A 26,517-nucleotide genomic window follows, 5' to 3' on the forward strand; every position below is an offset into this window, starting at 1 on the left:
TTCTTCCATCAACCAACGAAGAAACACATTGGTACTTTCCCATGATGAGTGAGTGCTTCAGGATCTCTTGCACTTACATGTGCAGCAGAGTACTGTAATGGAAGCATGCTGGGCCGATAACCCAGAGGTAGGCAGATTGAAACTATCCTCTGCTATATGCATTTTTTTTTAATTAAAGTAATCCAAAATTGGGATTGATATTTTAGCTCTTTTAATTTTACTTAAAGTACAATAACTTTTACCATTTTAATTTGTTTAATAGTATATTGACAGTATTGTTTTCTTTCAAAAATCCACTTAATTTTCTTTACCCTATTATTAAAATGGTAATTGACAAAAACAAACTACATTGTCACCAGAAGAGCAATACAAAATGTACAAGTGATATATTAAAATCATCTTTCCAGGTTGAATTTCAATGATGCATTGGGGCAACGATTTTGTGAGAAACATCTTCACCCTTAAATAAAGATTTTCTTAATTCCTTACCTGTGTGCTAATTAGATATCACCTTGTTTTCACATTAAACAGACTTCCACATGAGAAAGCAGCAAGGATGCAGTGGCGTTAATGTTTCCTGGTGTCAACCTGTATTATTTCAGTAGACATTGAAATGAGGATGCATCTTGCTGCCTTTCCAATGAAGCAAGTTTAATTTAGTAATAGGTGAAAAAATATCCTTACAAAGGTGTTAATCAGAGACTTGGCTTTGTGGACACTTTTCAGAGAACAAATTTGTTAGCATAAAAATAAAGCCAGAAAATGAAGAGCTGTTTAATCACTCAATTGGATTTTTCTGCCAGCATATTTTTTTTCTCTGCAACCTACTGCTAAATTGTGCTTCCTAGCTGTTTTTATAAAATCACTGAATCAAATCTAACTCTGATTACATCAGGGAAGGCCAGGTACCCACACCATAACAGGGCGTTTGAAATTTTGACTTGTCTACTTAAATATCACCAAAATCCGATCACAAGGTCAATTACATCCCTGGGTGGGATTGAACCACCAACCTTTTGGTTAATAGCCGAACACACTAACCGATTGCGCCACAGAGACACTTTGCAAAAAGTACATACTGACAAAGGCTAATAAGCATTCATCTAGAACGTTTCCTAGAAAAACTTTAAAAAGTCAATAATCTGGAGAGTTTTTGTAAGATGTTTCTTCCATCAACCAACGAAGAAACACATTGGTACTTTCCCATGATGAGTGAGTGCTTCAGGATCTCTTGCACTTACATGTGCAGCAGAGTACTGCAATGGAAGCATGCTGGGCCGATAACCCAGAGGTAGGCAGATTGAAACTATCCTCTGCTATATGCATTTTTTTTTAATTAAAGTAATCCAAAATTGGGATTGATATTTTAGCTCTTTTAATTTTACTTAAAGTACAATAACTTTTACCATTTTAATTTGTTTAATAGTATATTGACAGTATTGTTTTCTTTCAAAAATCCACTTAATTTTCTTTACCCTATTATTAAAATGGTAATTGACAAAAACAAACTACATTGTCACCAGAAGAGCAATACAAAATGTACAAGTGATATATTAAAATCATCTTTCCAGGTTGAATTTCAATGATGCATTGGGGCAACGATTTTGTGAGAAACATCTTCACCCTTAAATAAAGATTTTCTTAATTCCTTACCTGTGTGCTAATTAGATATCACCTTGTTTTCACATTAAACAGACTTCCACATGAGAAAGCAGCAAGGATGCAGTGGCGTTAATGTTTCCTGGTGTCAACCTGTATTATTTCAGTAGACATTGAAATGAGGATGCATCTTGCTGCCTTTCCAATGAAGCAAGTTTAATTTAGTAATAGGTGAAAAAATATCCTTACAAAGGTGTTAATCAGAGACTTGGCTTTGTGGACACTTTTCAGAGAACAAATTTGTTAGCATAAAAATAAAGCCAGAAAATGAAGAGCTGTTTAATCACTCAATTGGATTTTTCTGCCAGCATATTTTTTTTCTCTGCAACCTACTGCTAAATTGTGCTTCCTAGCTGTTTTTATAAAATCACTGAATCAAATCTAACTCTGATTACATCAGGGAAGGCCAGGTACCCACACCATAACAGGGCGTTTGAAATTTTGACTTGTCTACTTAAATATCACCAAAATCCGATCACAAGGTCAATTACATCCCTGGGTGGGATTGAACCACCAACCTTTTGGTTAATAGCCGAACACACTAACCGATTGCGCCACAGAGACACTTTGCAAAAAGTACATACTGACAAAGGCTAATAAGCATTCATCTAGAACGTTTCCTAGAAAAACTTTAAAAAGTCAATAATCTGGAGAGTTTTTGTAAGATGTTTCTTCCATCAACCAACGAAGAAACACATTGGTACTTTCCCATGATGAGTGAGTGCTTCAGGATCTCTTGCACTTACATGTGCAGCAGAGTACTGCAATGGAAGCATGCTGGGCCGATAACCCAGAGGTAGGCAGATTGAAACTATCCTCTGCTATATGCATTTTTTTTTAATTAAAGTAATCCAAAATTGGGATTGATATTTTAGCTCTTTTAATTTTACTTAAAGTACAATAACTTTTACCATTTTAATTTGTTTAATAGTATATTGACAGTATTGTTTTCTTTCAAAAATCCACTTAATTTTCTTTACCCTATTATTAAAATGGTAATTGACAAAAACAAACTACATTGTCACCAGAAGAGCAATACAAAATGTACAAGTGATATATTAAAATCATCTTTCCAGGTTGAATTTCAATGATGCATTGGGGCAACGATTTTGTGAGAAACATCTTCACCCTTAAATAAAGATTTTCTTAATTCCTTACCTGTGTGCTAATTAGATATCACCTTGTTTTCACATTAAACAGACTTCCACATGAGAAAGCAGCAAGGATGCAGTGGCGTTAATGTTTCCTGGTGTCAACCTGTATTATTTCAGTAGACATTGAAATGAGGATGCATCTTGCTGCCTTTCCAATGAAGCAAGTTTAATTTAGTAATAGGTGAAAAACCATCCTTACAAAGGTGTTAATCAGAGACTTGGCTTTGTGGACACTTTTCAGAGAACAAATTTGTTAGCATAAAAATAAAGCCAGAAAATGAAGAGCTGTTTAATCACTCAATTGGATTTTTCTGCCAGCATATTTTTTTTCTCTGCAACCTACTGCTAAATTGTGCTTCCTAGCTGTTTTTATAAAATCACTGAATCAAATCTAACTCTGATTACATCAGGGAAGGCCAGGTACCCACACCATAACAGGGCGTTTGAAATTTTGACTTGTCTACTTAAATATCACCAAAATCCAATCACAAGGTCAATTACATCCCTGGGTGGGATTGAACCACCAACCTTTTGGTTAATAGCCGAACACACTAACCGATTGCGCCACAGAGACACTTTGCAAAAAGTACATACTGACAAAGGCTAATAAGCATTCATCTAGAACGTTTCCTAGAAAAACTTTAAAAAGTCAATAATCTGGAGAGTTTTTGTAAGATGTTTCTTCCATCAACCAACGAAGAAACACATTGGTACTTTCCCATGATGAGTGAGTGCTTCAGGATCTCTTGCACTTACATGTGCAGCAGAGTACTGTAATGGAAGCATGCTGGGCCGATAACCCAGAGGTAGGCAGATTGAAACTATCCTCTGCTATATGCATTTTTTTTTAATTAAAGTAATCCAAAATTGGGATTGATATTTTAGCTCTTTTAATTTTACTTAAAGTACAATAACTTTTACCATTTTAATTTGTTTAATAGTATATTGACAGTATTGTTTTCTTTCAAAAATCCACTTAATTTTCTTTACCCTATTATTAAAATGGTAATTGACAAAAACAAACTACATTGTCACCAGAAGAGCAATACAAAATGTACAAGTGATATATTAAAATCATCTTTCCAGGTTGAATTTCAATGATGCATTGGGGCAACGATTTTGTGAGAAACATCTTCACCCTTAAATAAAGATTTTCTTAATTCCTTACCTGTGTGCTAATTAGATATCACCTTGTTTTCACATTAAACAGACTTCCACATGAGAAAGCAGCAAGGATGCAGTGGCGTTAATGTTTCCTGGTGTCAACCTGTATTATTTCAGTAGATATTGAAATGACGATGCATCTTGCTGCCTTTCCAATGAAGCAAGTTTAATTTAGTAATAGGTGAAAAACCATCCCTACAAAGGTGTTAATCAGATACTTGGCTTTGTGGACACTTTTCAGAGAACAAATTTGTTAGCATACTTCATTGGTTGATGGAAGAAACATCTTACAAAAACTCTCCAGATTATTGACTTTTTAAAGTTTTTCTAGGAAACGTTCTTGATGAATGCTTATTAGCCTTTGTCAGTATGTACTTTTTGCAAAGTGTCTCTGTGGTGCAATTGGTTAGTGTGTAAGGCTATTAACCAAAAGGTTGGTGGTTCAATCCCACCCAGGAACGTAATTGACCTTGTGATCAGATTTTGGTGATATTTAAGTAGACAAGTCAAAATTTCAAACCCCCTCTTATTGTGTAGGGTACCTGGCCTTCTCTGATGTAATCAGAGTTAGATTTGATTCAGTGATTTTATAAAAAAAAGCTAGGAAGCACAATTTAGCAGTGGGTTGCAGAGAAAAAAAATATGCTGGCAAAAAAAATCCAATTGAGTGATTAAACAGCTCTTCATTTTCTGGCTTTATTTTTATGCTAACAAATTTGTTCTCTGAAAAGTGTCCACAAAGCCAAGTCTCTGATTAACAGGGAGATAGTGGGCTGCATATCTCTGCCTCACTGCAGCAGCACATTCCTGCTTCAATGACAGCAGCACATCCCTACCTCACTTATAGCAGCACATCCCTGCCTCGCTGACAGCAGCACATCCCTGCCTCGCTGACAGCAGCACATCCCTGCCTCGCTGACAGCAGCACATCCCTGCTTCGCTGACAGCAGCACATCCCTGCTTCGCTGACAGCAGCACATCCCTGCTTCGCTGACAGCAGCACATCCCTGCCTCGCTGACAGCAGCACATCCCTGTCTCGCTGACAGCAGCACAGCACTGCTTCGCTGACAGCAGCACATCACTGCTTCACTACCAGCAGCACATCCCTGCCTCACTGGCAGCAGCACATCCCTGCCTTACTGACAGCTGTATATAGGGCCTAATTCAGACCTGATCCCTGCTGTGCATATTCACACAACAGGAGATCAGGTCTGAAGTGCGTGTGTGCTGGTGCCGCAGTGCACCGGCACATGCCAGAGATGCGATCAGCATCTCTGCCCAAGTGAGCGCCTCTGCCTGATTGACAGGCAGAGGCGGTCACTGGGCAGGAGGAGTCGGGCCAGCGGCGTTGTGCCGCCATTTTGGGGGCACAGTCAGGACAACGCAGACATGACCGGACCGTATGGGGGCGGGCCGTGACGGCTGCGTGACCCGGACAGCAACGGGCCTTATTTACTAAAATCTCAGATAAATTTTATGGCATTTATGTGCAGTCTAGTTTGCACAGTTGATAGAGTGTTGATCTTGCACTATCAATGTAAGCCTCACATAGGTTTGATACACATGTAAGTTTGTTTTTATTTTACTACATTGTGGTTTGTGGCTCTATACCATGTAATGCATGTCTTTTAACAGTAGTCAAGTCTTCCAATGTGCTTGTTAGTGAAACCCAATAGATAGCTTTATTTTATTTTGTTTCTTCAAATATTGAATGCATATGTCTTATAACTTTTTTTTTTTTCAATATACAGGTTGAGTATCTGTATATACATTTTTATTATAAGATTTTCAATGACACAAGTACATCCAAGTTGCAGATTATGGATTGTGAAGGACAAATCAACCATATAAACAATTTAAGCAATTTAAATTGCATGCAGGTAGTAGAATATCAAACTCCTTGGATGAGAGTTGGTCGTAATAAACTAGCATAGAAAAGAATAAAGTAGAAAATAAGATTTTAAACCTACCGGTAAATCTTTTTCTCGTAGTCCGTAGAGGATGCTGGGGACTCCGTAAGGACCATGGGGATAGACGGGCTCCACAGGAGACATGGGCACTTTAAGAAAGACTTTAGTTCTGGGTGTGCACTGGCTCCTCCCTCTATGCCACAGTTAGAGAAACTGTGCCCAGAGGAGACGGACAGTATGAGGAAAGGATTTTGTTAATCCAGGGCAAGATTCATACCAGCCACACCAATCACACCGTATAACTTGTGATAAACTACCCAGTTATCAGTATGAAAAAACAACATAGCATCAGTGCAGGACCGATGCAACTATAACATAACCCTTATTGAAGCAATAACTATATACAAGTATTGCAGAAGTAGTCCGCACTTGGGACGGGCGCCCAGCATCCTCTACGGACTACGAGAAAAAGATTTACCAGTAGGTTTAAAATCTTATTTTCTCTAACGTCCTAGAGGATGCTGGGGACTCCGTAAGGACCATGGGGATTATACCAATGCTCCAAAACGGGCGGGAGAGTGCGGATGACTCTGCAGCACCGATTGAGCAAACATGAGTTCCTTCTCAGCCAGGGTATCAAACTTATAGTATTTTGCAAAGGTGTGTGAACCCGACCAAGTAGCAGCTTGACACAGCTGTAGTGCCGAGACCCCTCGGGCAGCCGCCCAAGAAGAGCCCACTTTCCTCGTGGAATGGGCCTTGGCCGATTTCAGTAACTGCAATCCAGCCATAGAATGCGCTTGCTGAATCGTGTTACAAATCCGGCGAGCAATAGCCTGCTTTGAAGCAGGGGCACCAATCTTGTTGGTTGCATACAGGACAAACAGCGCTTCAGTTTTCCTGACTCTAGCCGTCCTGGCCACGTAAATTTTCAAAGCCCTAACCACATCAAGTAACTCGGAATCCTCCAAGTCACGCGTAGCCACAGGCACCACAATAGGTTGGTTCATATGAAAAGATGAGACCACTTTTGGTAGGAATTGAGGACGGGTCTGCAATTCCGCTCTATCCACATGGAATACCAAATATGGGCTTTTATGTGACAAAGCCGCTAATTCCGACACTCGCCTAGCCGAAGCCAAGGCTAATAACATGACCACCTTCCATGTGAGATATTTTAACTCCACTGTTTTAAGTGGTTCAAACCAGTGTAATTTTAGAAAACTTAACACCACGTTAAGGTCCCAAGGTGCCACCGGAGGCACAAAAGGAGGCTGAATATGCAGCACTCCTTTTACAAAAGTCTGAACTTCTGGAAGAGAAGCCAATTCTTTTTGAAAGAAAATGGATAAGGCCGAAATCTGGACCTTAATAGAGCCTAATTTTAGGCCCAAATTCACTCCAGTTTGTAGGAAGTGAAGGAAACGGCCCAGATGGAATTCTTCCGTAGGAGCATTCCTGGCCTCACACCAAGAAACATAATTTCGCCATATACGGTGTAATGTTTTAACGTTACATCCTTCCTAGCCTTTATCAGCGTAGGGATGACCTCAACCGGAATGCTAGGATCCGGCATTCAACCGCCATGCCGTCAAACGCAGCCGCGGTAAGTCTTGGAACAGACAGGGCCCCTGATGCAACAGGTCCTGTCTTAGAGGGAGAGGCCACAGATCTTCTGTGAGCATTTCCTGCAGATCCGGATACCAGGTCCTCCGTGGCCAATCTGGAACAATGAGGATTGTTCTCACTCCTCTTTGTCTTATTATCCTCAACACCTTGGGTATGAGAGGAAGAGGAGGAAATACATAGACCGACCGGAACACCCACGGTGTCACTAGGGCGTCTACAGCTACTGCCTGAGGGTCTCTTGACCTTGCGCAATACCTCTGTAGCTTTTTGTTGAGCCGGGACGCCATCATGTCTATCTGTGGCAGTTCCCACCGACTTGTAATCTGTGCAAAGACTTCCTGATGAAGTCCCCACTCTCCCGGATGTAGGTCGTGTCTGCTGAGGATGTCTGCTTCCCAGTTGTCCACTCCCGGAATGAACACTGCTGACAGTGCGCTTGCGTGATTCTCCACCCAGCGAAGAATTCTGGTGGCTTGTGCCATCGCCACTCTGCTTCTTGTGCCGCCTTGGCGGTTTACATGAGCCACTGCGGTGACGTTGTCTGACTGGATCAGAACCGGTTGGTCGCAAAGTAAGGTCTCCGCTTGACGTAGGGCATTGTATATGGCCCTTAGTTCCAGGATGTTGATGTGAAGACAAGTCTCTTGACTTGACCAAAGACCTTGGAAATTTCTTCCCTGTGTGACTGCTCCCCAACCTTGGAGGCTTGCGTCTGTGGTCACCAGGATCCAGCCCTGAATGCTGAATCTGCGTCCCTCGAGAAGGTGAGCACTCTGCAGCCACAAGAGTGATACCCTGACCCTGGGGGACAGGGTGATCAACCAATGCATCTGTAAATGTGACCCGGACCACTTGTCCAGTAGGTCCCATTGGAAAGTCCTTGCATGGAACCTGCCGAATGGAATGGCCTCGTATGATGCCACCATCTTTCCCAGGACTCGAGTGCAGTGATGCACTGACACCTGTTTTGGTTTCAATAGGTTCCTGACAAGAGACATGAGTTCCTGGGCCTTTTCTATCAGGAGATAAACCCTCTTCTGGTCTGTGTCCAGAATCATGCCCAAGAAAGACAGACGAGTAGTAGGAATCAACTGCGACTTCGGGATATTGAGAATCCAGCCGTGTTGCTGTAACACTTTCAGTGAAAGTGATACGCTGTTCAGCAACTGCTCTCTTGATCTCGCTTTTATGAGATCGCCCAAGTACGGGATAATTGTGACACCTTGCTTGCACAGGAGCACCATCATTTCCGCCATTACCTTGGTGAAAATTCTCAGGGCCATGGAGAGACCAAACAGCAACGTCTGAAATTGGCAATGACAGTCCTGTACCGCAAATCTGAGTTACGCCTGATGAGGTGGATAAATGGGGACATGAAGGTATGCATCCTGTACACAAATGCGGACAACAGGTGTCAAGCCGTGTGTTGCCTTTGTCAAGCTGTAATAAGTAGGGATAAGGACGTTAACCACCTCGGAACATCCTCCCTTATACGTCACCTGCAGCGCATTCATCATAAGTCAGTGACAAGTTCAAAAACTTTGGATGACAGCAGAAGCAGTCCACTAACCACTAAATCCCTTCCTCTTGTAACCAAGCTCCTGCAAACCACACCACCAACTCCCTCAGTGTCAATTTCCTCCTTAGACAGGAGAGCCAATAGTCCTGCAGGCCATGTCACTGGCAAGTCTGACGAGTCCTCTCCTGCCTGGGATTCCTCCGATGCATCCTTGAGTGTAACGCCTACTGCTGCTGGCGCTGCTGTTGTTGCTGCTGGGAGTCGATCGTCATCCCAGAGGGGAAGTCGGAAGACCACTTGTACTTCTTCCAGTAAGCAATTGACTGTCCAACAGTCCTTTGCGAGGAAGATGAAATATCACAGCAGTCATCCTGCTGCAAAGCGGATAACTCAGGTCTGGGTGGTGAGAAACGTGGTTCCGGTATCCATCGTTAATTTAGAGGCAACTAGAGACTTGATTGAGGTACTGTGTCCCCGGTACCAAATACCCTCTAGGTTCCATTTCTCTAGGCAGGCGATACCGAAAATGTACACAGACCTCAGAAAAAGAGTCACCAGTGTCCTAAAAAATGCAGTTGTACCCAATGTCCACTTGTCTGTGGTTAAGTGGAGCAGGGCAGACTCAGGACTATATGACTGTGACAGCCCACTGGGTAGATGTATTGCCTCCCGCAGCAAGAACAGCAGCGGCGGCACCAGTAGCAGCATCTCGCAATTGCCAACTCGTTCCTAGGCAGGCTACGCTTTGTATCACCGCTTTCCATAAGAGGCACACAGCTGACAACCTCTTACGGAAACTGAGGAACATCATCGCAGAATGGCTTACCCCAATTGAACTCTCCTGGGGATTTGTGACACCGGACAACGCCACCAATATTGTGCGTGCATTACATCTTGGCAAATTCCAGCACGTCCCATGTTTTGCACATACATTGAACTTGGTGGTGCAGAATTATTTAAAAAACGACAGGGGCGTGCAAGAGATGCTGTCGGTGGCCCGAAGAATTGCGGGCCACTTTCTGCCTTCAGCCACCGCATGCCGAAGACTGGAGCACCACCAAACATTCCTGAACCTGCCCTGCCATCATCTGAAGCAAGAGGTGGTAACGAGGTGGAATTCAACCCTCTATATGCTTCAGAGGATGGAGGAGCAGCAAAAGGCCATTCAAGCCTATACATCTGCCCACGATATAGGCAAAGGAGGGGGAATGCACCTGACTCAAGCGCAGTGGAGAATGATTTCAACGTTGTGCAAGGTTCTGCAACCCTTTGAACTTTCCACACGTGAAGTCAGTTCAGACACTGCCAGCCTGAGTCAGGTCATTCCCCTCATCAGGCTTTTGCAGAAGAAGCTGGAGACATTGAAGGAGGAGCTAAAACAGAGCGATTCAACTAGGCATGTGGGACTTGTGGATGGAGCCCTTAATTCGCTTAACCAGGATTCAATCTGTTGAAATCAGAGCACTACATTTTGGCCGCCGTGCTCGATCCTAGATTTAAAACCTACATTGTATCTCTCTTTCCGGCAGACACAAGTCTGCAGAGGTTCAAAGACCTGCTGGTGAGAAAATTGTCAAGTCAAGCGGAACGTGACCCGTCAACAGCTCCTCCTTCACATTCTCCCGCAACTGGGGGTGCGAGGAAAAGGCTAAGAATTCCGAGCCCACCCGCTGGCGGTGATGCAGGGCAGTCTGGAGTGAGTGCTGACATCTGGTCCAGACTGAAGGACCTGGCAACGATTACTGACATGTCGTCTACTGTCACTGCATATGATTCTGTCACCTTTGAAAGAATGGTGGAGAAAAAGAGGCAATTTGGAGGCCCTTGCACAAACTGGCTTTATTCTACCTAAGTTGCCCTCCCTCCAGTGTGTACTCCGAAAGAGTGTTTAGTGCTGCCGCTCACCTTGTCAGCAATCGGTGTACAAGGTTACTTCCAGAAAATGTGGAGAAGATGATGATCATCAAAATTAATTATAATCAATTCCTCCGTGGAGACATTCACCAGCAATTGCCTCCAGAAAGTACACAGGGATCTGAGATGGTGGATTCCAGTGGGGACGAATTAATAATCTGTGAGGAGGGGGATGTACACAGTGAAAGGGGTGAGGAATCGGAGGATGAGGAGGTGGACATCTTGCCTCTGTAGAGCCAGTTTGTGCAAGGAGAGATTGATTGATTGATTCTTTTTTGGTGGGGGCCCAAACCAACCAGTCATTTCAGTCAGTCGTGTGGCAGACCCTGTCGCTGAAATGATGGGTTCGTCAATGTTTTTCTTTTCAATCTAAGCCCCTGCAGTTTTCTGTAAGCATCTGCTTCGCTATGATGATCAACAAGTCACAAGGGAAAACACTCAGGGCTGGAGGCGTAGATCTTAGGACCAGCTGCTACAAGCATGGCAGAGGTGTCACTATCACTGGTGACACCCAGAGAGGCGGCGAGGGAGATTGTAATGCAGTGCGCGCAGATAAGCAGCGCAATGGTAAAAAGGAGGCATGGTCTCATAGGTAGGGGCGTGGCCTGAATCACCATTTTGTTGCTCCGGGTATCCCGGGGGTTGGGGGCTGTACCCGGGGACTAGTGTGTGAGTGGTGCTGGCTCCTGCACAGTGACAGAAACTGGGTGTTGCACGTAATGTCACAGTGAAACACCCATATTCTGTCACTGAAGAAGAGCCGGCACTTTGGTGTCACCCCACTTGGCGGGTGACACTCGGGTGTGTGCCGCAACCCCGTTGTGATGCCACTGACCCATGGGAAGCTTTACGTGGCTTACCCATGTGTTAGTAGCCCCAAGCATCTTTTGTGTTAGTCCCTGAAGAAAAACTTCAAATATTGTTTACAATTTTGTAATCAATGGCCTAATTCAGTAAGGATTGCAAATTCTGCTAAGTAACAGAATTTGCAATCCTTTGGTTCGCATGCTGGGGCCACCCATCACAGGGCATGGCCGCCCAGCATGCCGCCTCCCTTCTTGACCACGCTGAAATTGCAGTCTCAGTGCAGTTCAGCGTGATCATAAAAAATGGGTTAGCCTCCTGTTGGTGCAGACTGTACGTGTGCGCAGGAAGCCGCCACCATTTTTGTGATCGCAACGGCTGCATGTGATGTCATGCAGCCGCTCTGACCACGCCTCCTGTTTCTCCGTTGAAGCCCTGCCCCCGCACCGCTCCATCTCCGACTTTGAAATGGAGTGTTGCTGACCCCCCCCCCCCCGCACCGATTGACAGTCACAGAAAATGCAGGCGCATGCGTATGCTCTTAGCAATTTTTGCAGTTGGATTGCTTATTGTGATTGCAATCCAACCTGAATCAGGCTCTATTACCTATCACAATGCACTGCAGGTAGTACAAAATGGGGTTAATATAGGAGAAAAAACCCCAGAGCTGTGCTCCTTAACTGTCCCTGGTGGCTAGTGGAGCGGATGCCCAGTAATCAGTGTCCACGCCAGTGCGCACACGGCTCGCCCCCTACAGCCACGCTGGATCACGGTATAGTGTGGGCACAGAAGCCCCTTACCTCCCTTTCATCAGCGGCCTCGTGATCCCGGAGGGCGGTGTGTGTGTGACTGACCTTAGGAAGAAACCGGAGCCTCCGCTGCAGTGACCCAGCAACCAGGGCGCGGGAGTATACTGCGCCGCTGGGAGTGATGGAGCTGCAGTAAAGATGTCTATTAGACCTAGCCTGCTGCAGCCCTTGTACATTCTTATAAAAAAAAAGTTCTTCTTTTCTTGTCAAAATTAATAGCTAAGTATAGGCTGCCTGAGGCAGCCCCCTGTTAAGTGTCCTGCTACTGAAGGCACCAACTACAAACTGAGCTCCATGTTCATGGAAGCGAGGTTATAGAGCAGGGGGCGCTGAGCATCTTGGGAACAGTCAAAAGCTTTGAGCCTGTTGGTGCCTCAGATCAAGATCCTACTCTACACCCCAATGTGAATCCTTGTGGAGTCCAGTGTACCCCACAGAAGAAATGAATGTGTCACACCCATTGGCAGCAACATTAGAATAGCTGCTGATGGGCACAATTGAGAAAGGAAGGGGGGAAAACATTTGAATCCAGCACATATATGTAATTTGAATATGTAATTTGTACCTTCCTACTTTAAAATGTAATGGATGAACCTCACCCTGTGAGAACTATCTTCATGATCAAGAGATCTCATATGCAAGATAAGTATGTGTTGGCAGAGGCGCTCACTGGGCAGAGATGCTGATCGCATCTCTGGCATGTGCCGGTGCACTGCGGCACCAGCACACACACACACACACACACACACTTCAGACCTGATCTCCTGTTGTGTGAATATGCACAGCAGAGATCAGGTCTGAATTAGGCCCTATATACAGCTGTCAGTAAGGCAGGGATCTGCTGCTGCCAGTGAGGCAGGGATGTGCTGCTGTCAGTGAAGCAGTGATCTGCTGCTGCCAGTGAGGCAGGGATCTGCTGCTGCCAGTGAGGCAGGGATGTGCTGCTATAAGTGAGGCAGGTATGTGCTGCTGTCAATGAGGCAGGGATGTGCTGCTGTCAGTGAAGCAGGGATGTGCTGCTGTCAGCGAGGCAGTGATCTGCTGCCCACTATCTCCCTATCACCCCTGCCTGAGTCACACACTTTCCCTGTTACCCCTGCCCCAGTTACCCACTATCTCCCAGTCACCGCTGCCTCAGTTAACCACTATACCTGCGACCCCTGCCTCAGTCACCCACTATACCAGTCACCCCTGCTTTAGTCACCCACTATCTCTGTCACCCCTGCCTCAGTCAACCACTATCTCCATATCACCCCTACCTCAGTCACCCACTATCCCTGTCACCTCTGCCTCAGTCACCCACTGTCACCCTATCACCCCTGCCTCAGTCACCCACTATCCCTGTCACCCCTGCCTCAGTCTCCTACTGTCCCTGTCACCCCTGCCACAGTCATCCACTATATCCCTATCACCCCTGCCTTAGTCACTGACTATCTCCCAGTCACCCCGGCCTCAGTCACCCACTATCTCCCAGTCATACATGCTTCAGTCACCCACTATCTCCCAGTCATCCCTGCCTCAGTCACCTACTGACACCAGTGCAGACATTTCTGCTGCGGCCTCTCCACTCTCCAGCGTGAACGTACTGACGACTGAGGAAATCCGCTTCCCAGTTGAGGACTCCGGGAATGAACACTGCCGATATTGCTGGCAGATGACGTTCTACCCAACTGAGGATTTTTGATACTTCCAGCTTTGCCATGCAATTTCGAGTGCCGCCTTGATGATTTGTGTACACTACCGTGGTGTCGTTGTCCGATTGTACTTGAACAGGCCTGTTCTGTACTAGAGGCAGGGCCAGTGTCAATGAATTGAACACTGCCCGCAATTCCAGAATGTTTTTCGGGAGGAGAGATTCCTCCCTGGTCCACCGATGGTGAAGGGTCGTCATCACGGCCATGACCTTGGTGAATTTCCGAGGTGCCGTGGCCAAACCAGAAGGCAGGACCTGAAATCCAAAAACTAACCAGGCACAACACTGCTTAGCTTCCAACATCAGATGAGATTGGACATATCCAGTGTGATGCGGCTGTAGATGATTTTTGCTGTTTCTAACTTCTACTTCTAACTACTGGTACATCAATGAATAAGTTTCAAAATATAATGCATCAAGAGAACGGTGTTGGTAGTATAAAACTACCTACAGCACCTGGTATTCCCAGGTGGTCTCACATCCAAGAACAAACCAGGCCTAAAATCAGGTGATATTGGGCATATACAGTGTGGTGTGGCTGTAGATGAGCTTAGTGGTTTCTGTTAGAGTTCTTCTACTTCTAACTACTCGTACATAAATGAGTAAGCAGCCGATTTATTAAACCTGGTGAAATGATAATTTGCATGGTGATAAAGTACCAGCCAATCAGCTCCTAATTGCCATGTCACAGGCTGGGTTTGAAAAATGACAGTTAGGAGCTGACTGGCTGGTACTTTATCACCTTGCACTTTATCAGTTCACCAGGCTTAATAGATCTGCCCCAATGTTTCAAAATGGAATGCATCAAGAGAACGGTGTTGGTAGTATAAAACTACCTACAGCACCTGGTATTCCCAGGTGGTCTCACATCCAAGAACAAACCAGGCCTAAAATCAGGTGATATTGGGCATATACAGTGTGGTGTGGCTGTAGATGAGCTTAGTGGTTTCTGTTAGAGTTCTTCTACTTCTAACTACTCGTACATAAATGAGTAAGCAGCCGATTTATTAAACCTGGTGAAATGATAATTTGCATGGTGATAAAGTACCAGCCAATCAGCTCCTAATTGCCATGTCACAGGCTGGGTTTGAAAAATGACAGTTAGGAGCTGACTGGCTGGTACTTTATCACCTTGCACTTTATCAGTTCACCAGGCTTAATAGATCTGCCCCAATGTTTCAAAATGGAATGCATCAAGAGAACGGTGTTAGTATTGTAAAAATACACACAGCTCCTGGTATTTCCTTGTGGTCTCCCATCCAAGTACTAAAACCAGGACCAACACTGCTCAGCTTCCATGATCAGGAGAGATTGGGCAAATCCAGTGTGCTGTGGCTGTAGATGAGCTGGTGGTTTCTGTTACAGCTCTTCTACTTCTAACTTCTGGTACATAAAAGAATACATGTAAAAATTAAATGTACCAAGAAAATGGTGTTGGTAGTTTAAAAACACCTGACTTCTCCCGTCTGCTTACTTTGTGCCTTCCAACGCACAATGCAAACTACAGGTAGTGCTGCAGGGCCCACACCCTTTTACTTGCCTTAAAGAGCAGCTCTGGAGCTGTTACAGTGCCCAGCTGCTGCAAGAAATCAGCTTGAATGCATCAGGGGCTGGGGCATGGCCAACATGAGCCCTACACCGAAGGAGGGTGGGGGTGTTTAATGCGAACTAGGGGTCATCCAAGCGCCGCAAAAGGCCGCCATGCCCTGCATACCCCTTTTCTCTTTTCATATGCAGATGAGGGTTCCAGCCAACTTTGGCCCACTGCTTGGATGACATCACTGTATGCAATCCGTCTTCTGCAGACCTTCCCCCAGGAATGCTTGTACTAGTTGTTGCATTTGGTTTGTTGTTTGGGGGTGCATCAGTATTAGGCAGCCTTCTGCCCTCCCATGTTCATCTGAAAATATGTGTTCTCCCTGCAGTTGTTGTCCCCAGATGAGAGTTCCCTTGTGCTGCCTCAGTTGAATCTCCTTTACTTGACAGAGATGTGCCTGAGCAGCGGCCCTCCCCAGCCCTATCCCAAATCATACTTATTTTGCATAGGAGATACCATGGTCATGAAGATTGATCTCCCAGGGTGAGGTTCATTCATTGCATTCTGGATATGCTGACCCCTATGATTTCCCCAAATGTGGGAAACTCGACTGCATTATTTGTGGTAGTGGGGGACTGTGTTTGTGCTTTCCTTTGGTCAGCTCTGGTAAAAGTCAGATTTCTTTGTCTCAGATCTTCCTCTAGCCTTGTTCTTCTTTCGAGAGTTCCCTTGTGCTGCCTCAGTTGGATCTCCTTCACTTGACAGGGGGGTGCATGTAGGGAGTTATTCGAGGAGATAAGCTGCAGACCTAGGTGAACCCCCTCACAATTCACCTGGTCAAAGCGTTTCCCGACTTGTTCGGACAATTACGAGCAAAATGTCCCTTACCCCCACAGTACAGACAAAGACCAGAATTTTGCCTTCTGGCTCTTTCTTCAGGAGACAGCCGGGAGAGACCCATCTGCATGGTCTCCTCTACGTCTTCAGGAATGGAATATACACACGGACTTGACCTTACAGGTGCTCCTTTTTCAGCCCTCCGCTCTCTGAGACGACGATCAATCTTAATAGAAAGCTCCATGAGTTTATCGAGAGTCTCAGGAGCGGGGTACTGAAGGAGACTGTCTTTTATAGACTCTGATAAGCCGAGGCGAAACTGACTGCGCAGGGCTGGGTCATTCCAGCCACAGTCGTTCGACCAACGGCGAAACTCCGTACAATAAACCTCTGCAGGATTTCTACCCTGTCTGAGAGCGCGCAACTGACTTTCAGCGGACGCCTCTCTTTCAGGGTCATCATACAAAAGCCCTAAAGACTAAAAAAAAGCGTCAACTGACAACAATGCCGGATCCTCTGCTCTTAAACCAAATGCCCAGGTCTGAGGATCCCCCTGGAGCAAAGAAATAATAAACCCGACCCGCTGAGATTCAGTACCCGAGGAAGTCGGTCTTAAACGAAAATAAAGTTTACAGGATTCTTTAAAATTAAAAAACTCTTTTCTATCACCAGAAAAACGGTCAGGCAAATGCATCTTTGGTTCAGGGACTACCCTTGGGGAAGCTCGCAAAAGATCTTCCTGCGACTTCACCCGAAGAGAAAGATCCTGAACCATCTGAGTAAGTTCTTGAATCTGGCTGACTAAGAGCTGACCAGGATTTGGCCCTAAACCTGTTGGATTCATGAGGCCGATAAACTCTCACAAAACTGAATGAGAAAAAATTAAACCAGAGGTGACCAGAGGAAAGCACAAACACTGGAGAATTTTTGTAAGATGTTTCTTCCATCAACCAACGAAGAAACACATTGGTACTTTCCCATGATGAGTGAGTGCTTCAGGATCTCTTGCACTTACATGTGCAGCAGAGTACTGCAATGGAAGCAGATTGTAGGCAGATTGAAACTATCCTCTGCTATATGCATTTTTTTTGTTAATTAAAGTAATCCACAACTGGGATTGATATTTTAGCTCTTTTATTTTTACTTAAAGTACAATAACTTTTACCATTTTAATTTGTTTTAATAGTATATTGACAGTATTGTTTTCTTTCAAAAATCCACTTAATAGTATCTCACCTGGCAGGTAAGTAGGAGTTAGGCTAGAGCTGGGGAGGGTCGCTGCTCGGGCACCCCCCTGTCAAGTGAAGGAGATCCAACTGAGGCAGCACAAGGGAACTCTCGAAAGAAGAACAAGGCTAGAGGAAGATCTGAGACAAAGAAATCTGACTTTTACCAGAGCTGACCAGAGGAAAGCACAAACACAGTCCCCCACTACCACAAATAATGCAGTCGAGTTTCCCACATTTGGGGAAATCACAGGGGTCAGCATACCCAGAATGCAATGAATGAACCTCACCCTGGGAGAACAATCTTCATGACCATGGTATCTCCTATGCAAAATAAGTATGATTTGGGATAGGGCTGGGGAGGGCCGCTGCTCAGGCACATCTCTGTCAAGTAAAGGAGATTCAACTGAGGCAGCACAAGGGAACTTTCATCTGGGGACAACAACTGCAGGGAGAACACATATTTTCAGATGAACATGGGAGGGCAGAAGGCTGCCTAATACTGAAGAACCCCCAAACAACAAACCAAATGCAACAACTAGTACAAGCATTCCTGGGGGAAGGTCTGCAGAAGACGGATTTGCATACGGTGATGTCATCCAAGCAGTGGGCCAAAGTTGGCTGGAACCCTCGTCTGCATATGAAAAGAGAAGAGGGGTGTGCAGGGCATGGCGGCCTTTTGCGGCGCTTGGATGACCCCTAGTTCGCATTAAACATTTCCACCCTCCTTCAGTGTGGGGCTCATGTTGGCTATGCCCCAGCCCCTGAAGCATTCAAGCTGATTTCTTGCAGCAGCTGGGCACTGTAACAGCTCCAGAGCTGCTCTGTAAGGCAAATTAAAGGGTGTGGGACCTGCAGCACTACCTGTAGTTCGCATTGTGCGTTGGAAGGCACAAAGTAAGCAGACGGGAGAAGTCAGGATAGTGCGCAAGGGCATAGAAGGGAGCGGCTCAATAAAAGAGAAGTGGAAACAGACAGCAAACTAGGCTGGAGAGAGACCTGAGACAAAGAGATCTGAATTATACTAGAGCCGACCAGAGGAAACACAAATTATGCAGTCAAGTGTCCCACATTTGGGGAAATCAGAGAAGCAGCACACCCAGAGTGCAATGGGTGAGCCTTGCCCTGGGAGAAGCACCTTCCTGATCATAGTATCTCACCTGGCAGGTAAGTAGGAGATGGGCTAGAGCTGGGGAGGGTAGCTGCTCGGGCACCCCCCTGTCAAGTGAAGGAGATCCAACTGAGGCAGCACAAGGGAACTCTCGAAAGTTCCCTTGTGCTGCCTCAGTTGGATCTCCTTCACTTGACAGGGGGGTGCCCGAGCAGCGACCCTCCCCAGCTCTAGCCCATCTCCTACTTACCTGCCAGGTGAGATACTATGATCAGGAAGGTGCTTCTCCCAGGGCAAGGCTCACCCATTGCACTCTGGGTGTGCTGCTTCTCTGATTTCCCCAAATGTGGGACACTTGACTGCATAATTTGTGTTTCCTCTGGTCGGCTCTAGTATAATTCAGATCTCTTTGTCTCAGGTCTCTCTCCAGCCTAGTTTGCTGTCTGTTTCCACTTCTCTTTTATTGAGCCGCTCCCTTCTATGCCCTTGCGCACTATCCTGACTTCTCCCGTCTGCTTACTTTGTGCCTTCCAACGCACAATGCGAACTACAGGTAGTGCTGCAGGTCCCACACCCTTTAATTTGCCTTACAGAGCAGCTCTGGAGCTGTTACAGTGCCCAGCTGCTGCAAGAAATCAGCTTGAATGCTTCAGGGGCTGGGGCATAGCCAACATGAGCCCCACACCGAAGGAGGGTGGAGGTGTTTAATGCGAACTAGGGGTCATCCAAGCGCCGCAAAAGGCCGCCATGCCCTGCACACCCCTCTTCTCTTTTCATATGCAGACGAGGGTTCCAGCCAACTTTGGCCCACTGCTTGGATGACATCACCGTATGCAAATCCGTCTTCTGCAGACCTTCCCCCAGGAATGCTTGTACTAGTTGTTGCATTTGGTTTGTTGTTTGGGGGTTCTTCAGTATTAGGCAGCCTTCTGCCCTCCCATGTTCATCTGAAAATATGTGTTCTCCCTGCAGTTGTTGTCCCCAGATGAAAGTTCCCTTGTGCTGCCTCAGTTGAATCTCCTTTACTTGACAGAGATGTGCCTGAGCAGCGGCCCTCCCCAGCCCTATCCCAAATCATACTTATTTTGCATAGGAGATACCATGGTCATGAAGATTGTTCTCCCAGGATGAGGTTCATTCATTGCATTCTGGGTATGCTGACCCCTGTGATTTCCCCAAATGTGGGAAACTCGACTGCATTATTTGTGGTAGTGGGGGACTGTGTTTGTGCTTTCCTCTGGTCAGCTCTGGTAAAAGTCAGATTTCTTTGTCTCAGATCTTCCTCTAGCCTTGTTCTTCTTTCGAGAGTTCCCTTGTGCTGCCTCAGTTGGATCTCCTTCACTTGACAGGGGGGTGCCCGAGCAGCGACCCTCCCCAGCTCTAGCCTAACTCCTACTTACCTGCCAGGTGAGATACTATTAAGTGGATTTTTGAAAGAAAACAATACTGTCAATATACTATTAAAACAAATTAAAATGGTAAAAGTTATTGTACTTTAAGTAAAAATAAAAGAGCTAAAATATCAATCCCAGTTGTGGATTACTTTAATTAACAAAAAAAATGCATATAGCAGAGGATAGTTTCAATCTGCCTACAATCTGCTTCCATTGCAGTACTCTGCTGCACATGTAAGTGCAAGAGATCCTGAAGCACTCACTCATCATGGGAAAGTACCAATGTGTTTCTTCATTGGTTGATGGAAGAAACATCTTACAAAAACTCTCCAGTGTTTGTGCTTTCCTCTGGTCACCTCTGGTTTAATTTTTTCTCATTCAGTTTTGTGAGAGTTTATCGGCCTCATGAATCCAACAGGTTTAGGGCCAAATCCTGGTCAGCTCTTAGTCAGCCAGATTCAAGAACTTACTCAGATGGTTCAGGATCTTTCTCTTCGGGTGAAGTCGCAGGAAGATCTTTTGCGAGCTTCCCCAAGGGTAGTCCCTGAACCAAAGATGCATTTGCCTGACCGTTTTTCTGGTGATAGAAAAGAGTTTTTTAATTTTAAAGAATCCTGTAAACTTTATTTTCGTTTAAGACCGACTTCCTCGGGTACTGAATCTCAGCGGGTCGGGTTTATTATTTCTTTGCTCCAGGGGGATCCTCAGACCTGGGCATTTGGTTTAAGAGCAGAGGATCCGGCATTGTTGTCAGTTGACGCTTTTTTTTAGTCTTTAGGGCTTTTGTATGATGACCCTGATAGAGAGGCGTCCGCTGAAAGTCAGTTGCGCGCTCTCAGACAGGGTAGAAATCCTGCAGAGGTTTATTGTACGGAGTTTCGCCGTTGGTCGAACGACTGTGGCTGGAATGACCCAGCCCTGCGCAGTCAGTTTCGCCTCGGCTTATCAGAGTCTATAAAAGACAGTCTCCTTCAGTACCCCGCTCCTGAGACTCTCGATAAACTCATGGAGCTTTCTATTAAGATTGATCGTCGTCTCAGAGAGCGGAGGGCTGAAAAAGGAGCACCTGTAAGGTCAAGTCCGTGTGTATATTCCATTCCTGAAGACGTAGAGGAGACCATGCAGATGGGTCTCTCCCGGCTGTCTCCTGAAGAAAGAGCCAGAAGGCAAAATTCTGGTCTTTGTCTGTACTGTGGGGGTAAGGGACATTTTGCTCGTAATTGTCCGAACAAGTCGGGAAACGCTTTGACCAGGTGAATTGTGAGGGGGTTCACCTAGGTCTGCAGCTTATCTCCTCGAATAACTCCCTACATGCACCCCCCTGTCAAGTGAAGGAGATCCAACTGAGGCAGCACAAGGGAACTCTCGAAAGAAGAACAAGGCTAGAGGAAGATCTGAGACAAAGAAATCTGACTTTTACCAGAGCTGACCAAAGGAAAGCACAAACACAGTCCCCCACTACCACAAATAATGCAGTCGAGTTTCCCACATTTGGGGAAATCATAGGGGTCAGCATACCCAGAATGCAATGAATGAACCTCACCCTGGGAGATCAATCTTCATGACCATGGTATCTCCTATGCAAAATAAGTATGATTTGGGATAGGTCTGGGGAGGGCCGCTGCTCAGGCACATCTCTGTCAAGTAAAGGAGATTCAACTGAGGCAGCACAAGGGAACTCTCATCTGGGGACAACAACTGCAGGGAGAACACATATTTTCAGATGAACATGGGAGGGCAGAAGGCTGCCTAATACTGATGCACCCCCAAACAACAAACCAAATGCAACAACTAGTACAAGCATTCCTGGGGGAAGGTCTGCAGAAGACGGATTGCATACAGTGATGTCATCCAAGCAGTGGGCCAAAGTTGGCTGGAACCCTCATCTGCATATGAAAAGAGAAAAGGGGTATGCAGGGCATGGCGGCCTTTTGCGGCGCTTGGATGACCCCTAGTTCGCATTAAACACCCCCACCCTCCTTCGGTGTAGGGCTCATGTTGGCCATGCCCCAGCCCCTGAAGCATTCAAGCTGATTTCTTGCAGCAGCTGGGCACTGTAACAGCTCCAGAGCTGCTCTTTAAGGCAAGTAAAAGGGTGTGGGCCCTGCAGCACTACCTGTAGTTTGCATTGTGCGTTGGAAGGCACAAAGTAAGCAGACGGGAGAAGTCAGGTGTTTTTAAACTACCAACACCATTTTCTTGGTACATTTAATTTTTACATGTATTCTTTTATGTACCAGAAGTTAGAAGTAGAAGAGCTGTAACAGAAACCACCAGCTCATCTACAGCCACAGCACACTGGATTTGCCCAATCTCTCCTGATCATGGAAGCTGAGCAGTGTTGGTCCTGGTTTTAGTACTTGGATGGGAGACCACAAGGAAATACCAGGAGCTGTGTGTATTTTTACAATACTAACACCGTTCTCTTGATGCATTCCATTTTGAAACATTGGGGCAGATCTATTAAGCCTGGTGAACTGATAAAGTGCAAGGTGATAAAGTACCAGCCAGTCAGCTCCTAACTGTCATTTTTCAAACCCAGCCTGTGACATGGCAATTAGGAGCTGATTGGCTGGTACTTTATCACCATGCAAATTATCATTTCACCAGGTTTAATAAATCGGCTGCTTACTCATTTATGTACGAGTAGTTAGAAGTAGAAGAACTCTAACAGAAACCACTAAGCTCATCTACAGCCACACCACACTGTATATGCCCAATATCACCTGATTTTAGGCCTGGTTTGTTCTTGGATGTGAGACCACCTGGGAATACCAGGTGCTGTAGGTAGTTTTATACTACCAACACCGTTCTCTTGATGCATTCCATTTTGAAACATTGGGGCAGATCTATTAAGCCTGGTGAACTGATAAAGTGCAAGGTGATAAAGTACCAGCTAGTCAGCTCCTAACTGTCATTTTTCAAACCCAGCCTGTGACATGGCAATTAGGAGCTGATTGGCTGGTACTTTATCACCATGCAAATTATCATTTCACCAGGTTTAATAAATCGGCTGCTTACTCATTTATGTACGAGTAGTTAGAAGTAGAAGAACTCTAACAGAAACCACTAAGCTCATCTACAGCCACACCACACTGTATATGCCCAATATCACCTGATTTTAGGCCTGGTTTGTTCTTGGATGTGAGACCACCTGGGAATACCAGGTGCTGTAGGTAGTTTTATACTACCAACACCGTTCTCTTGATGCATTATATTTTGAAACTTATTCATTGATGTACCAGTAGTTAGAAGTAGAAGTTAGAAACAGCAAAAATCATCTACAGCCGCATCACACTGGATATGTCCAATCTCATCTGATGTTGGAAGCTAAGCAGTGTTGTGCCTGGTTAGTTTTTGGATTTCAGGTCCTGCCTTCTGGTTTGGCCACGGCACCTCGGAAATTCACCAAGGTCATGGCCGTGATGACGACCCTTCACCATCGGTGGACCAGGGAGGAATCTCTCCTCCCGATAAACATTCTGGAATTGCGGGCAGTGTTCAATTCATTGACACTGGCCCTGCCTCTAGTACAGAACAGGCCTGTTCAAGTACAATCGGACAACGAGACCACGGTAGTGTACACAAATCATCAAGGCGGCACTCGAAATTGCATGGCAAAGCTGGAAGTATCAAAAATCCTCAGTTGGGTAGAACGTCATCTGCCAGCAATATCGGCAGTGTTCATTCCCGGAGTCCTCAACTGGGAAGCGGATTTCCTCAGTCGTCAGTACGTTCACGCTGGAGAGTGGAGAGGCCGCAGCAGAAATGTCTGCACTGGTGTCAGTAGGTGACTGAGGCAGGGATGACTGGGAGATAGTGGGTGACTGAAGCATGTATGACTGGGAGATAGTGGGTGACTGAGGCCGGGGTGACTGGGAGATAGTCAGTGACTAAGGCAGGGGTGATAGGGATATAGTGGATGACTGTGGCAGGGGTGACAGGGACAGTAGGAGACTGAGGCAGGGGTGACAGGGATAGTGGGTGACTGAGGCAGGGGTGATAGGGTGACAGTGGGTGACTGAGGCAGAGGTGACAGGGATAGTGGGTGACTGAGGTAGGGGTGATATGGAGATAGTGGTTGACTGAGGCAGGGGTGACAGAGATAGTGGGTGACTAAAGCAGGGGTGACTGGTATAGTGGGTGACTGAGGCAGGGGTCGCAGGTATAGTGGTTAACTGAGGCAGCGGTGACTGGGAGATAGTGGGTAACTGGGGCAGGGGTAACAGGGAAAGTGTGTGACTCAGGCAGGGGTGATAGGGAGATAGTGGGCAGCAGATCACTGCCTCGCTGACAGCAGCACATCCCTGCTTCACTGACAGCAGTACATCCCTGCCTCATTGACAGCAGCACATACCTGCCTCACTTATAGCAGCACATCCCTGCCTCACTGGCAGCAGCAGATCCCTGCCTCACTGGCAGCAGCAGATCACTGCTTCACTGACAGCAGCACATCCCTGCCTCACTGGCAGCAGCAGATCCCTGCCTTACTGACAGCTGTATATAGGGCCTAATTCAGACCTGATCTCTGCTGTGCATATTCACACAACAGGAGATCAGGTCTGAAGTGTGTGTGTGTGTGCTGGTGCCGCAGTGCACCGGCACATGCCAGAGATGCGATCAGCATCTCTGCCCAGTGAGCGCCTCTGCCAACACATACTTATCTTGCATATGAGATCTCTTGATCATGAAGATAGTTCTCACAGGGTGAGGTTCATCCATTACATTTTAAAGTAGGAAGGTACAAATTACATATTCAAATTACATATATGTGCTGGATTCAAATGTTTTCCCCCCTTCCTTTCTCAATTGTGCCCATCAGCAGCTATTCTAATGTTGCTGCCAATGGGTGTGACACATTCATTTCTTCTGTGGGGTACACTGGACTCCACAAGGATTCACATTGGGGTGTAGAGTAGGATCTTGATCTGAGGCACCAACAGGCTCAAAGCTTTTGACTGTTCCCAAGATGCTCAGCGCCCCCTGCTCTATAACCTCGCTTCCATGAACATGGAGCTCAGTTTGTAGTTGGTGCCTTCAGTAGCAGGACACTTAACAGGGGGCTGCCTCAGGCAGCCTATACTTAGCTATTAATTTTGACAAGAAAAGAAGAACTTTTTTTATAAGAATGTACAAGGGCTGCAGCAGGCTAGGTCTAATAGACATCTTTACTGCAGCTCCATCACTCCCAGCGGCGCAGTATACTCCCGCGCCCTGGTTGCTGGGTCACTGCAGCGGAGGCTCCGGTTTCTTCCTAAGGTCAGTCACACACACACCGCCCTCCGGGATCACGAGGCCGCTGATGAAAGGGAGGTAAGGGGCTTCTGTGCCCACACTATACCGTGATCCAGCGTGGCTGTAGGGGGCGGGCCGTGTGCGCACTGGCGTGGACACTGATTACTGGGCAGCCGCTCCACTAGCCACCAGGGACAGTTAAGGAGCACAGCTCTGGGGTTTTTTCTCCTATATTAACCCCATTTTGTACTACCTGCAGTGCATTGTGATAGGTAATAGAGCCTGATTCAGGTTGGATTGCAATCACAATAAGCAATCCAACTGCAAAAATTGCTAAGAGCATACGCATGCGCCTGCATTTTCTGTGACTGTCAATCGGTGCGGGGGGGGGGGGGGTGGTCAGCAACACTCCATTTCAAAGTCGAAGATGGAGCGGTGCGGGGGCAGGGCTTCAACGGAGAAACAGGAGGCGTGGTCAGAGCGGCTGCATGACATCACATGCAGCCGTTGCGATCACAAAAATGGTGGCGGCTTCCTGCGCACACGTACAGTCTGCACCAACAGGAGGCTAACCCATTTTTTATGATCACGCTGAACTGCACTGAGACTGCAATTTCAGCGTGGTCAAGAAGGGAGGCGGCATGCTGGGTGGCCATGCCCTGTGATGGGTGGCCCCAGCATGCGAACCAAAGGATTGCAAATTCTGTTACTTAGCAGAATTTGCAATCCTTACTGAATTAGGCCATTGATTACAAAATTGTAAACAATATTTGAAGTTTTTCTTCAGGGACTAACACAAAAGATGCTTGGGGCTACTAACACATGGGTAAGCCACGTAAAGCTTCCCATGGGTCAGTGGCATCACAACGGGGTTGCGGCACACACCCGAGTGTCACCCGCCAAGTGGGGTGACACCAAAGT

The 26,517-nt window shown here is 46.1% G+C and overlaps 6 non-coding genes across 6 annotated transcripts; 3 read left to right on the forward strand and 3 right to left on the reverse strand.

Moving 5' to 3' along the window:
• The first annotated feature begins 16,285 nt into the window (after positions 1 to 16,285).
• LOC135032800 (U1 spliceosomal RNA) lies at positions 16,286 to 16,449 on the forward strand. Its single transcript, XR_010228279.1, has one exon. It is a non-coding gene; the product is annotated as a U1 spliceosomal RNA (small nuclear RNA).
• A 1,584-nt stretch (positions 16,450 to 18,033) lies between these two features.
• Positions 18,034 to 18,197, reverse strand: LOC135032792 (U1 spliceosomal RNA). The gene has a single exon (XR_010228271.1). It is a non-coding gene; the product is annotated as a U1 spliceosomal RNA (small nuclear RNA).
• A 671-nt stretch (positions 18,198 to 18,868) lies between these two features.
• LOC135032777 (U1 spliceosomal RNA) lies at positions 18,869 to 19,031 on the reverse strand. The gene has a single exon (XR_010228256.1). It is a non-coding gene; the product is annotated as a U1 spliceosomal RNA (small nuclear RNA).
• A 178-nt stretch (positions 19,032 to 19,209) lies between these two features.
• Positions 19,210 to 19,372, forward strand: LOC135032778 (U1 spliceosomal RNA). Its single transcript, XR_010228257.1, has one exon. It is a non-coding gene; the product is annotated as a U1 spliceosomal RNA (small nuclear RNA).
• A 671-nt stretch (positions 19,373 to 20,043) lies between these two features.
• LOC135032799 (U1 spliceosomal RNA) lies at positions 20,044 to 20,207 on the forward strand. The gene has a single exon (XR_010228278.1). It is a non-coding gene; the product is annotated as a U1 spliceosomal RNA (small nuclear RNA).
• A 1,584-nt stretch (positions 20,208 to 21,791) lies between these two features.
• LOC135032801 (U1 spliceosomal RNA) lies at positions 21,792 to 21,955 on the reverse strand. Its single transcript, XR_010228280.1, has one exon. It is a non-coding gene; the product is annotated as a U1 spliceosomal RNA (small nuclear RNA).
• Between the last annotated feature and the right edge of the window lie 4,562 nt (positions 21,956 to 26,517).

This window comes from Pseudophryne corroboree, unplaced genomic scaffold (assembly GCF_028390025.1).
Source record: "Pseudophryne corroboree isolate aPseCor3 unplaced genomic scaffold, aPseCor3.hap2 scaffold_553, whole genome shotgun sequence".
Lineage (NCBI taxonomy): Eukaryota > Metazoa > Chordata > Amphibia > Anura > Myobatrachidae > Pseudophryne > Pseudophryne corroboree.